The following is a 15040-nucleotide window of genomic DNA, read 5'->3' as shown; positions in this document are numbered from 1 at the left end:
TGGCTGGACCGATTTGCCCAAACTTAGTCCCAAATGAAAGGTGTAACCTTCCCATCGGCTGCTATTGAATTTTGGATCGATCGGAATTCTGGTTCCGGAATTACGGGTTTCAGAGTGCGGCCACACAGAAATTTCTCATAAAACTATAGGAAAAATTAAAAATAGAATTTTTATTTTTGATGCTAAATGTATTCAAGGTGCACAAAACGTCGAGATTTGATGCAAACACGAAAAAAATTTGACGAAGATTATCTTTTTTGGATTTTGCACATTTTTGCCTTTCTCATATAGAAAGGTTATGCAATCACTCTGAAAAACGTCAACCTAATCCCGGCCAAATTTTTTTTTCGACTCGCATGGATTTTAACAGGGGCGTAGTTGATGGTTTACAGAGAGGGGTTACACCCCCCTCTACTGTTCACTCCCCTCCTTTAAAAATCTCCTTACATCACCCCTCAGACCACCACCTCATACCCCTCCCTTTCAACCCCATCATCTTTAAACCACCACTATATTACAAAGCATACCAATTTATGCTGGGGAGTCGTTCGTTCATGGGACTTTCGCCCTCCTCACATACCCACCCCCGCATGACAAAATGAGTTAGTAAGCAGATAACATTGATCTAATGCTGTTTAGGCTAATGGAGTATGATATTTTTTTGTTTCAAGTGTTTCACCGTCGACACCGTAGGACATTTCCACAATTATGTTGAACATAAAAAGCCTCCGTGCCATAGTTTAGAGAAATGAGAAAGGCACAATTGCACCGCTAGGTGGATTAAAACAGGTTTTTTTTCGTTTTATCGATTTTGTGAAGTTCATTTAACGTTTTTATCTTAGAATGTAAAAATCAAGCGAAAAAATCGAACAGGGGTCCTTCAACATAAGAATCGCTTAGAAAGTTTTTACCCGAAAAAGTAGGCAAGGATGAACCTTCAGTATAATTCTCTCGCAGAAAAATTCGTACAACGTAACCTTCAAGATTAAAAGTCGAATAAAGGAAAAGTCCTTTGTAAGAATCGGATATATTTTTTAGTGTTCTTATACTGAAGATTTTTTTTGACTCTTATATCGAAGAGCTCCTGTCTGATTTTCACGCTTGTAGTTTATATCCTATTTTTACATTCTAATATATTTAAAATGGATTTTAGAAGGCATGTTCTGTTTTTGCCATTTTTATTTTTGGTGTCTCATTTAGTCCGTAGCCAAATATTCTAGCTCGTTTTATATACTATAGTTAATTTTTGTATGTCGTTATAGTTGCTCTGGTCAGTGAAAATCAGAATACTAGTGCCCAAGCCACTTTTATCGTACTTGTTTCTGATTTTAGGGGCTATTCCACTTTTAGCGAAATTAAATAGGTACCTATTCATTTAAAATATCTGCCTTCACAGTAAGAAACGCAATCGACTTAGATTGGAAAATGTGGAACATCCAACATATCTCTTATTTAACTACAAAAACTATAAATAAGTGATCTGCGATTAGACAATGACTGAATTGGCCAAAACTTATCAAAATTTTAAGAGTTAAGCAAAATTATAAAAACCCGATTTGGTACATCATTGGTCATGTATAATAAAATGTAATTTATTCATTAGAAAGTTTAAAGTGAACATAATCTTTCATGGAATCCATGAAACGTTCATGATTGAGAAAGGCTCAATTGCACCGCTAAGTGGATTAAAACAGGTTTTTAGTACTGCGAAAACAAGCTTCTGTTTGTGCTGTTCTTATAATCCAATCACGCCGTCAACGTCGTCATAATCTGATTGTAATGCATCTTTCACCCTCCGGTATTTGGGTAATGCACTGAGTGTACATCGTTATGACATTTTAAATAAATCGTCTTAGAGCTCCAGGTGACTATCTTAATATAGATAATGGCGCGTGCCTTCTGTCTTGGACTAAATTAAAAAATGCCTCGTCATTAAAAGACTAATGTCAGCCAAAAATACACAATAAAACTGAAAAAATAAAAAAAAAATCTGAATTTATATATCAATATTTCAAGTTGGATATTTTTAGCACGTCTTGAAAAAAAGTCATACTAAATATATGGACCCATTGCCTAATTCGGATGTCGGATGAGAAAATTTACGCAAATGGCACATTAATTTATTCAGCTTTATAAACTTCTTCGCTTAGATGCAAGCAACCTGCAGCATCAAATGTGAGAAGGTGTGCCTGTGTGATTTCTGCGGATTTATCCTGTACATCTATATTAAGCCATCTATTTTTGGTTGAAAACTTAGACAACATCTTCATTCATCTCGGTTGCAAATATTGTACAGTGGCATTCAAAAGAGTTCGACTAAAACTCACTACTAGTGTTAAATCAATTTGTAGTTGTTGGTAGCAAATTCCTCGTGAACGTTCGAATTCGCCAAAATGCTGGAACAATTCTTTCAATCCGAGGTGTTTTTTCACATGCTGAAGCGGTCTGACCGCTTGACCCTCATCACGCCTGGCACTACTGAAGAAGGCCACCCCATTTTCTTACCACAAGCACGGCGGCCAACCGCACCGTTACCCAAATCGCTGGATATGAACCTTTTAGATGCGGCTCTATTCAAGTTGAGTTCAGTTCGTGTCGACGGGTCATAAAAGAGGAAATGGCATGTTGCTCTTTGCAACTCAGCAAAAGAGAAGATCCATCAGACAGTCAGTGGTCGGTTGGAGTGCAGCAAACAATTGCGTATGTCAAATTACCGACGGATTTTCTGTTGTGTTCATATTGTCCTATTGGTAAGCCTATATTGTAATGACAAAACACTAAGTTCAAAATATTTCCATGACAAGTGCTACACTGGTTATTAGACCGACCAGATAAATAACGAACCATCCTTGAGTCGAGTTGAGAAATTTGCATTTCGACTTCGTCTCATCAGAATCCGACACTAACTTAGTGACAGGAATACACTTGCACTGGATTGACGCTAGCTTCAAAAACGAAAACACTATTTGTGTTTTTGAGCAATCGCCTTGCCCTATGTGATGCCCCGCAAGAAAACGAGTCTGATCAAGCTGGTGAGAATGCATGAAGTCGAAACTTGGTTTGGCTTAGCAATCCAACGCAATATGCGCTATGCTATTTTTCTACTTAATGGAGAAAAAATTGGGTAAAAACAATTTTTTCTCCTCTAAGGAGAAAATCGTTAATCCCACGCACAGTGGTCAAACTGAGCAAATTCATGCCTTTAATTATTTTGTGGTTACACTATAGGGTTTTGAGTTTTGGTGATTTCAGATAAGTTTTTGGAGTTATTATTATTTTAAGTAGACGGTCGTGTTCCAAAATGAAGTGTAAAGGCATTTCTGAAATATAACTTTTTACTGAAAGGAGATAAGCGTTTGAGTCTTCAGCAAAGTTGTAGAGAATGTTATTTTAAGTAATTTAACTGAAGATATTAACTCTCTATCTACAGCCGATTCGTTGTTATGGGAAGTTTTCGTTAGCATCCTTTAAAAATCTGTTTTTGGAAATAGCTTTTGCCGTATTCATTTCTCTACAACAATGTTCTCTGTAATGTTTTAGATATTGTAAAACGCCACAACTTTGTTGAACATTGTAAGACGCTCTGATGCTTATGTAAAGATTTAGAGATGTTTCTTTGATTAAAAATGTCATATTTCTTAGGCAGTTTTATAAAAAAGTTGAAAAAATATACAGGTAATATTGTATTATCTTGAAAGTTAGATTGATAGTACTGGAAAGTCATGAAGGAATTGTTAGTATCCGTTGGTATCCAAGAATGTTGCGTACAAATGAAACGGCGAGTATTGGAGGTCTAACGGCGTTTATATTCTATTCAATCATAAATAATGGGAAAGTAGCAAAGGTCTACAATGCAATGGAATGTTGATGATCTAGTTATCTTATCTTCTTTCGATGAACTGTTGTCTGCGTTGTTTCGTAATTTTTTATTTGGATTGTCCTCGGTTTTACTCGAAAACTACAACAACTTACGTTTACCAATTTCGACGACAAACAAAATTGCTATTTGAGCCTATATATTCTGAACATAAAATTTATTATCAGTAATATATAGATCAAATAGAATCCGATGAACAATGAATATCGAAGTTGATTTATTTCAATTTTGCACTTATACACGGTTTTCAATATACTAAGCAAACATTCATGCAAATATAGACGAGGGGGTAAGAGATTAGGTTCATTCGGTGAAAATTGCTCTCAATAGATTTTGATGATACACAAAGCGTTAGTCAATTTCCATGTAATAATGCAACATTTGAACTTAATTTCTCTAATTTTCGTGGCAAAATATTGAAAATAATTGAGAGTGAATCTGTGGAGAAGACTTTAAGAAAATAGGTGTGCATCATTACTCAGAATCTAGTGAACCAATTATTTCAAAATTTTGTACAGTTCTTCTTCACACAATTTCCAATGGAACTACGAGCACTTTTTGTTAAATCATGGTATTACTTTTACAATAATTCATTAATTGATTATAATAACCAAAATAATTTTGAAGGCAGTACATATAAAATGGTTGAATATAACGAAGCCAGATAGCGCTGAAGAAAAAACTCAAATGCTCCCCGCTTCATTCTTTTATAACATTCTTGGATACTGGCAAATACTAACCACTCCTTTAGGATTTTATAGTAGATTGTTAGTACTTTCAAGATAACATTATTTCATTTGTATATTCCTTCAATTTTTTTTTTTTTTGAAAACTTATTAAGCAATATGACATTTTTAATCAAAGAAACTAATCTAACTCTTTCTATAAACATCGGATCGTCTTAAAATGTTCAACAAAGTTGTGGGTTTTTATAATATTTAAAACATTGTGAAGAGCATTGTTGTAGAGAAATGAATACGACAAAAGTTATTTAAAATAAACTGATTTTTATGGGATTCATTGGAAAACTTCTCATAACAACGAAACGGCTGTAGATAGAGAGTTAGTATCTTCAGTTAAATTACTAAAAATAACATTGTCTGCAACTTTGCTGAAGACTCAAACTGTTTATCTCCTTCCAGTAAAAAGTTACATTTCAAAAAAGTCCTTTACATTTCATTTTGAAACATGGTCGTCTACTTCTGAAAATCTGTCTTAATAACTCCAAAAACTTGTCCTAAGTCACCAAAACTCAAAACCTTATGGTTTAGCCGCAAAATAATTAAAGGCATGAAATTGCTCATTTTGACCACTGTGCTACGGTGTCTTTGTCGAACAACTTTATTCGAAAAAAATTGGCATCTGTATATCTTCGGAATATGAAAGAGCGGACGTTACCCCTTAATTTGCAACGAATAGCAAAATAATCTGTCCCCCGGTCTGTAACAACTTTTTATTTTAAAGTTTTTTGTCCGAAAACTTAGGCTCTACAATGAAACTAGTTTACGTTTTTGCCATTAGGTAAGACATTAAAATATTACTAAAAATTAAAATCCGTTGGATAATTTCGTTGTCTACTACTTTGTAGAAAACTATATGCCGATGTAAAATCATCCGAGAAAGTTATAAAAAATTAATCAGTTTTAGGATTTGCGCGGGCCTACTGGATGAGAAGTTGATTTACAAGAACTTACAATATATTGTTGGGTTTAGTTGAACAGAGTATCCAGATGAATGTAAGTATTTGCAAAGTCCCATTTTTAAGCGGGTGATGTTGAGGCGGGTCGCTCTAGGTATAAGTCGGTATCCTAAACATCTAACGGTTGCCACTGCAGCACAGAATACTCCCAGTTTCTGCACAAATCCTAAGTGCATTGGAAAAACGTCCATGACCTGAAGTTCACAGATCAACTTAAAAGAATATTGCAGCTTTGGGATCTTGGGGCGCGATGTTGGGTCCGTGTAACCATACTGCGCAACCGTTTCGTCCATATTGAAGACCAACTCGCGTAGTAGCTGCCGATCAAGGATCTTCTGGCAAAGATTCTCTTTTTTTACTTTTTATTAACGACTACGAGTGAGTTAATTTATTCTTTTGTTTTTGTAGTAACGAGCGAAAGGTAAAAAAATTAAGTTTGGAAAAGTGTGGAATAGGGTCATATGAGCAAGTTTAGAGTTCTCCGAAGACTTAACCCTATGTCTTCTACCGCATGAATCAGGACCGTCTCGCTCTTCCTTGAATACTATGGTTCATTATATTAATAAATACTTCATGTCTTCCAGTCCCTTACTAATTGAATGTCATTGCACCATAAAAGTTTAAATATACGTTAAATATAATGAAAAAAGGCCCCCACGCAAAACAGAATTCCTGCGGCTCTGATTGCTGTAGTCGCATAAAAGCTATAATTGACTCTAAACACTCTTTCTGGTTGTGTCTCGATAACACGACGGATAGCTTTGGAAACTTACATTGCTTCACCTCGCTATCATCAGACCAAGGCCGACCAGTGAAACCAATTTTAAATAGCGATTGAGTTAATTTCGTCCCATTAAAAATCTGTTCGGGTTTTTAAGTCTTAATTTGATTAGACATGCGACCAAAAAACCATTTAGAGTAGTAGAAGGCTATTTCCAAGTTTGTATAAAACACCTATTCATAAATCAATTTTATTTCTAATGCATTCATTGAAAAGGCACACAGAATATTTCTAATTTCCAAATTAAGAATTAACATTAACATGCAATAAAATATCATTTGAGTCGTAATGCGGGTATAATTTGTTTTTAAAAACTGAGTTCCAATTGGCACAATAAAAACTAAAGCGTTATATTTGACATCAATAATGCAACAGGTCAGTGGATTGCGTATCGTTACATATATTTTTGCAAGCAATAAATCTCAGCAATTTTGGAGCAATTAAAGATTGACAGGGGAAAAATCATAAGCTGTTGCATAGCCTCGCCATTTCCTCCGCAGCGATGTGTTGATGCAACACCGTCAGCGATGTTATGCGAATTTATGATTGAAAATTGATTTTCGGTTATTACCAATCTGCAATGGCGAATGGAGATAAAATGAGGAAGTGTGGGTTAATTGTGTCAATTGCACCCAATGATCAACCGGGTAGGTTTCTTTTTCTGTGTTTACCCATTTCCAATCGCTGAGGATGGATGCCGTAAGGGTGGCAATATTGTGACCAATACGTAATACATAACATCATGCTGTTGATCGCCATCTTCGTGTAATTTGTTATTTTTTACGAGAGCAGCGTATATATGAAAATGCTACTATGTAATCTTCGCGAGCAAAATTTCATTTGATAAAATTAAATGCAATATTTGATAATATTATTAACATACATTATTAACATAATATAAGCAAAATAATGAAACACACTATTCTAACCTGAATAGCAACTCTAACTACCATCCGTTTTAATACCACCTTCGCTTTAATATTAAAGCTCAATTGAATTTCTAAGGCTATTCATTTAGAAGGGATTTCAAGGGAAGCTGTCAAGGCCCTTATAATGTTTCTCATTGCCTAAATATTCCTAACCATAGCTTCGCATACTAATTACAATGTACATGCTCCAAAAGTGAACCCCAAGTTCAGCGTTCCTCGGCGCCTCATCATCTCAACCACAAACAATTTACTAACCTTCAAATCAGCAAAGATCGCCAACCTCATCGCAGAATTCGATCAAACGTACCGATGATTACCGAAGCTGGAGGAGTGAAACCTTCGATGTGAGTTTATAATATTTCGTCTAGCCCATCACGCGGGCGGTTTTGTAATCGACATTCCGTCAATGACCCCTCGGGAAAAGAAGAAAAAAAAGATATGTATGAAAATGAAGAGCACAGAAGTTGCGCAATATTATCCACCCATCGCTGAGACCCACGCGCAGACATCATCATTATCATCATCATCATCATCATCTTCAGTACTGCTAGCGTATGCAAATTGCCGTTATAATTTGAGTATAAAATTATTATTTTCCTCTCCAACTTTAATGGTGTTAGTTCTGTACGCGCGGTACGCACGATTGATTATTTTTTATGTTTTTTGCTCTGCTGACATCGAACTTAGCAGTAAATTAAAACCAAATGCATCTAGATGAACAGAGAAGTACTGGTTTATATTGTTCGTTTTTGTTCCGATTTTACGTCAGAATCTTCAAGGTGCTGATTGGTTGATTCTGACAACTTGCACCATAGAAAATGTTACTGCAGGGATAGTGAAATTTTGCTTAGCAGTATTGCTATATTTATAGGTAAATATAGTAAGGGGCCATGCATAAATGACGTAGCATTTTGAGGGGTAAGGGGGTATACCAAAATTTGTGACGAAGTTTGACGAGGGGGTGGGTAGGGTCAGAAGTTGTGCGACGTAGCATTAAGTTTAAATTTTTTGACTTCAAACCCATTGATTAGCGAAAACAGTTTAATGTTTCTCCATTCCTAAGAGATAAATTTCAATTCACGCAAGTTCCTTTTCACGCGGTTTCTCATGTCGTAAGTTTTCGATTCAGATAACTGTAAGCTCGCAAAAAAAACGAAAAGATTTTGTATGCGGATATCACTAGTTTCATTAGCTAGCTAATCTTGCTAGCTAGTAGACTTAGTTTGGTAGCTGATTTAAATTTTCTCTTTTGGATAAACTAAACAAAATTTAGTAATTTAGATGAACGTTTGCTTCTTAAAACCATTAGAAACTTCAGGATTGTGAACTGAGAGAACTTTTCCACATGATCCATAACATAAAATTCAAAACAATACTGTCAACACTAGAATTGTCATGAAATGGGCTTATTTTATTTTTCTACGCAATTTACTCTTAGTACGAAAATGTTGATAAAAGCCGTCAAACATTGTGCAAAGACATGTATTTAAAGGAATTGCAAAAAACATTTTTTTTTTATACTAACTACGTCATGTATGTACGGACCCTAATTACTTTAGGCAAATGAATAAAACTGATCGAATTGAACAGAAATTGTGTGACAAAGTAGAACAAGTATTTACCAAGCGTTTGCCGTATATGTGATTGATTGATTTTAACAATAATAAAAAAGCAACCAATCCATAATCTAAAAATTTACAGAAAATAGCTTAATAAAACCATTTAATACACCTATGATATGGAAAACCGGTGCCCTTCATCAATAGACTGGATTTAAGGTACAAATTATTGCAGACATAAACTAAATCAACAAGAATCCATTTTCAACAATAAAAGCAGTAACACTATACTCGATATGAAACAGGTCTCGATTTCGGATAAGCAGTCTTAAATAAATGAAGGGGTTATATACATAGTTGGGGCTAAAGAAATCGAAATTTAGCTTGGTGCATTTCAGGGATGCCAACTGATTTTTAGGAAATCTGCAATATTTTTTTAAAGACTGGATTTGTTGTTAATGATATAAAATTTATAGAATAGCTTTATTGCACGTTACGCTTAAACATGCATCTTAAATTATAATTTGAGGCGTGAAATAAAAATATCACCTTTTTTCATCGCAATACCTATTAGAACACTTTTACTGGTGTACAACCTAACGCAATTCTTTGTTACTAGATAATAATGGCCAAGTTTGCAACCAGATTCTGATGAGTCAAAGTCGAAACGTTAATTCATGACATACAACTTTCAAGGATAAATATAGCATCGGCTTACTAACCGGACCATTACACTAGGCCAATCATTTGCTTATGAATACAAGTTGTAGTATGTATCGTTTATCTGCGTAACCAAGTCTGGTGCCAATTATTGATGAGACAAAATTGAACGGTTATTCATGAACTGTTTTATTATTTTACAATTTTTCTGGATACATCTTGAGAAATACTCTATAATCTGGATTAAGTAACGATTAATCCGTATAATTGGAATTTAAAGTCTAAAAAATCGAGAACTCATATTTATAAATTAACAAGGTTTCAAACGTGAATAACTAAAAGATATGCAAAAGATTTCTACTGTATTTGCAAGATTAAGAAACACAACGAATAATATTAGATGTCGTTTTCGAGAAAAGATTACAGCCTCAGTGTTACTATGTAGGATCGGAGTTGCTAGAAAATATTAAACGTAATATTTAAGCCAGGAATTCGTAAATTATCATAAAGGAAAGTAATAATTGGCCGCTTTGACCAAGTAATCATTTCATGAAAATGGTATATTTTCAAGAGCGGATCCAGAAAAAAAAAATTTCGGAGGAGATCCAAAATTTCGATTTTGAAATGTTCAATGTACAATACGTAATACCCTCATTTAATTAACATCAGTTTTGGTGGTCGAATCTGGTTTGGAATGTTATTGAGTTCAGAACGAATTTAAGATAGAAACAATTTTAAAATTTCTTAAGAAGCTAAAATTTTTGGAGGAGGGGGGGGGGCGGACCCCCAGAACCCTCCCCCTGGATCCGCCACTGCATATTTTACTCTTGGTTGTTGTTCTTACCCTTGCAAACATAGTCGAAATCCTTTCGACATCTTTTAGTTATCCACATGAATTCTCCATTCATATGTGTATTATGATTTTATACAACATTTGGCAAAACAAAGTAATTTTGAAAAATTCCTATTCATTTTGTTACGAAATACAAACAATACATTGTCGGAAAGAATTTATTATATACAGTGGCCGTTGTAACTAGTATTTTTTCTTATAGCACTTTCCACTGTCTTTCTCATAGAATCGAAATGTTTTCTACTTCCACATCTTTCAGTTATTGACGTTAAAAATGGCAATATTTTATAACTACTTTGCTCAATAACATTTTTTAAATGAACGTTATAGTCAAAATCATCAATTAAAAAATAACTCGTTTTGAATTCTGATACAATTCATTTTATCAGCAGAGGAATTCCACGAAGATCCGTACAAAAATCTTTAATCGTCTATCTTCGATTCCAATGAAACTTTACACGTTTTACCTGCAGACTACACATTTTACACAGCCAATGAGATCATTTTGACACGAGAGCAATTTTTTAAAAGGGCGTAGAAGTTTTAGAACGCAGCATTTTCCAAAAAAAAACCGCCATTATCATATTTTGTACATCAAAAATATCTGAGCGAGAGTTACAGGTAAAAGAATACCTACTTCTGCACGGAAAAGATGTACTGAAAAATAAGTTGACATTTTTCACAAAAACAAAAATGGATGTAAAAATTAAATTATCAAACAACCTTTAAGAAAAAAATATTTTAAATGTAAGGGACCATTCATAAATTGCGTAACGCGTTTAGAGGGAGAGGGGGTACGACAAATTGTGACATGTTGTGACATATGGGGGAGGGGGAGTAAGCTAGATCACCATGTTTTTACTGAACAAAAAAAATGTTTCGAAGAATTTGTTACGTAATAGGGGACGGGGGATAGAGAAATTTGTAACGACTTGTTACTGGGGGAGGGGGGAGTCAATTTTGGGCAATTTTGGCATTACGTAATTTATGAATGATCCCTAATGGCGTTATGGTGAAACTATCATTAAAATTTTTTTTTCAATGATAGCTTCAAACATGTTTTTTTATATTTCATACACATCAAAAGCCATAAACTTAATTTTATCAAAGAATATAATTTTTAATGTCATGTTAAATCAAAATGCACTGAACGAAAATTTGCTAAAATTATCCCCTTTTTATAAGTTATTCGCGTTTTTTAATCACCAACTGTCAAATTTTTATCGTTTTAAACACGAAACAAATTTTTTTGTGTTTTTGAACGAATAATAAATAAGTTTTCCTAACAACAACTAACACATATTTTTATAATTCATATTATTTGTAGTCAACAATATTAATGAATAGGATTTTTAATCTCATTTTAATATTTCTAATAATTTTTCAAATGATAAAAAGGTCGTAATAAAAAAATAGTTGTTTTTGTTAAAACCAAATTTACATTATCTCGTCAACTACTATAATTTCGATTTTTTTATGAGCTCTTTGATATAAAGGCCACCAAGAATCATATTCAATAAGACAATAGTATTTGGGACCATCCATAAATGACGTAGCATTCTATGGGGGAGGGGGGGGGAGTTTTGTATTTGTCATGCTACGTAGCTTTTTTAAAGGGGAATAGGGGTTGACCTGATGTCACGAGAATCTTACCCGTTTCCTCTAACATCGTTTTTGACTTTTTTAATTTTTTACGGGGACAACGTGGGGTGTGAGGGTTACGGTCAAGCTACGTAATTACCAGGGGGGGGTATATAGAAGTTTGTGACGAAATGCTACGATGGGGGAGGGGGGTGTTAAAAATCAATCAAAAAATGCTACGTCATTTATGGATCATCCCTTTTCGTATTTTAAAAATATGCCAAAACTTGTCATTACACGGTGTCTTTTTTTAACAACTTTATGCAAAAAAATTCAGCATCTCTGAAACTTCAGGATATGAAAGAATGGGCTTTCCCCTTTCATTTGAAACCAAAATCAAAATAATCCGTCGGGGGGTCTAGAGCAACTTTTTTTTTGAAGTTTTTTTTCGTGAAAGCATAGATTTTACAATGGAACTAGTTCATATTTCTGCCCCTAGATGGTGTTTTAGACATTCGAACAACACTAAAAGTGAGAATCTGATAGATTATTTAATTGTCTACAACTTTGTTACCAACTAAAAACCGATTTGAAATTATCCCGAAAAGTAGTTTAATATTTTAACGAATTCTAAGTCTAAGTTAGTTTCACAGAAGACCTAGTGGTTTGTTAATTCACAAGCACTTTTTTTATTTGCCAAATAGTTGTGTTTAGTTCAATAGTGAATTCAGCGGAATTTGAGAGCTTGGAAAGTCATCTTTTAGCTGAAAATTATAATTCCCTGATACAGGGCACCATTCATATTTTTGGGATGAGAAGTTTAAGATAAGTTTTGACCAAACTAGTATGATATTAATATTCTTTTTCATGATGGTAAGTGATTCCTCCCGCAGAAACAGCCTTTTCAATTATGTATGCCATCTTTTTCATTTTTTCGATTGTTCTCAGGGATGACTGATAACTATTCTTACATGAATCTCCTACTCTGTTAGCATCTTCGTATAAAATTGACTTGTCCTGAACTTTATAACCTTTATATTTGAACAAACTCAATGAAACTTTTAACGCACCATTGCAATATTTCGCAGATTTCATTGCACCGCTTGGTTCAAAATGCTGATTATCCGTTTTCAAAATTAACTCTATGTGACAAACAGTGAACAAAAAACTTTGAGTTTTTGGATCAAGATAATTTTTTTTGGGATATATTCTAGGACTTTTAAGTATATAAGGTTATTGTTATACTCAAATCATATTTTGTTTTCAAAAGTAATACATATCGCATAATCTAGGATCAATTTAGTAACGATATATCGCATAATTGATAGGAAATGGCCGTAAAATCCAACTGCCACAATATGCTTTGCGGAGAAAATTTGAATAAATCTTTTCACACTAGCCACTAATTTGGACAGTTACTGCTGTGGTTTGCGTTAAACTAGAAACGGTGTGTCCCAACATTTCGTCTTGAACGAAATTATAATAGCTGACTCAAGCGATCATAACCTAAATTATACGATGTATGGTCCTTTCTAAAACACCCGTATAACAGAACATAAATGTAAGCAAACCCTTGTAAGCAAGCAATACCTTCCGATGAATGGTAGTCCCTTCGAACCTATCGGGAAAGATTACTCTGTCAAACATCCTAATTTTCAGAAGTTCAATTAGAATTGTCAACGTAATGAATCCCGTCTAATATTTTTATGCCACTAAACCCAATTATTTTTTTTTGTAATATAATAAGTGCGAGAAAACATATTTCCAAATCACTAGGCCTCATGTGAAACTATCTTAGATATAACTTTGTTAAAATCTTAAACAACTTTTCCGGATGATTTCAGATCAATTTTTAGTGGTCAACAAACTTGTAGACAATTAAATTTTCTATACAATTCTCACTTTTAGTGTTGTTCGAATGTATAAAGCACCATCTAGGGACAGAAATATGAACTATCTCCAATAGTAAAACTTATATTGTTACGAAAAAACTTCAAAAAAAAAAAGTTGCTCTGGGCCCCCCGACGGATTATTTTGATCTTAGTTTCAAATGAAAGGAAAAAGCCCATTCTTTCATATTCCGAAGTTTCAGAGATGCTGAATTTTTTTGCATAAAATTGTTCTAATAAATACACCGTGATTAGCTTGCTTATTGATAGCAGGATCCAAATACACTAAAAAAAATTTCGCGTTTAAAACGTTAAACAATTGGTTGTTCAGAGTTCATGATTGGAAACGCGAATTACTTAAAAAGAGCTTCATTTCATGAACTAATGTTTTTGTTCAATCAAAATTCCAAAAAAGCCGGAAACTATCACATTGAAATATTTTCGTTAAATGACATTTAGAATCATATTCCGTAATAATATATAGTTTTGTGTACCAATTAGTATGAAGTTTACATAAATGTAAAAAGGTAATATCAGAAAAAAATTTCCTCATAAGTTCTCCATGGTGCAATGACATTTAGAATGCTCTTGTTGAAAAAAAAAAAACAAAAACACTCAGTTGTGTATTTAAATTTTTTAAATATTTTTTGTTGTAAAGAACACTTACTTCAGTGTATATATTCATTTCGCGCAGAACCATGTATTTCACTTAACTTATTCTCGGATAGTTTTGTTGTATAAAATATGGCAATCGAACAACATTTGTTTAAAAGTAATTCCTTCCCCAAAATAACTACGACCGTTTGAAAAATTGCTCTTGTATCAAAATGTTTTAATTTCCAGAGAAAACCGAATACAACTGCATAGTTTTATTTGAATCAGCGATGGTCATATTTTATGGTCGGCCGCTTTCTCATGAAATCCTTGAGTAAGGAAACAGGACCGAAAAATTGAATAATGATTCTGGTTTATTGTAAATTGAACTGGTTCAAACACATTATTCACGTTCTTTTTCACGCTATTGTTAATTAGTTGCGTTGCCTTCATAAACTGCAGCTTGATCCAGGTTCCGACTTAAACTACTGCATACCAGAATATTGCTAAAATCGGCTATTGCCGATCAACATCCTCATTAATGCGGTTTACGATACAAGAAGAGGCGTGTTAATGTGGCACCTAAATAAAAAGGGTTCGGTTTAATGAAAGAATAAT

General features: G+C 33.9%; 1 protein-coding gene across 2 annotated transcripts in view; it reads left to right on the top strand.

The window, feature by feature from the left end:
- The window catches only part of LOC131692410 (uncharacterized), a 320838-nt gene that overhangs the window by 236986 nt on the left and 68812 nt on the right, over positions 1-15040 (top strand). The window lies entirely within an intron of this gene.

The sequence above is a fragment of the Topomyia yanbarensis genome, chromosome 3 (genome assembly GCF_030247195.1).
Source record: "Topomyia yanbarensis strain Yona2022 chromosome 3, ASM3024719v1, whole genome shotgun sequence".
NCBI classification, from domain to species: domain Eukaryota; kingdom Metazoa; phylum Arthropoda; class Insecta; order Diptera; family Culicidae; genus Topomyia; species Topomyia yanbarensis.
The sequence above is the reverse complement of the archived record's forward strand: the minus strand, read 5'-3'. Positions and strand labels throughout refer to the sequence as shown.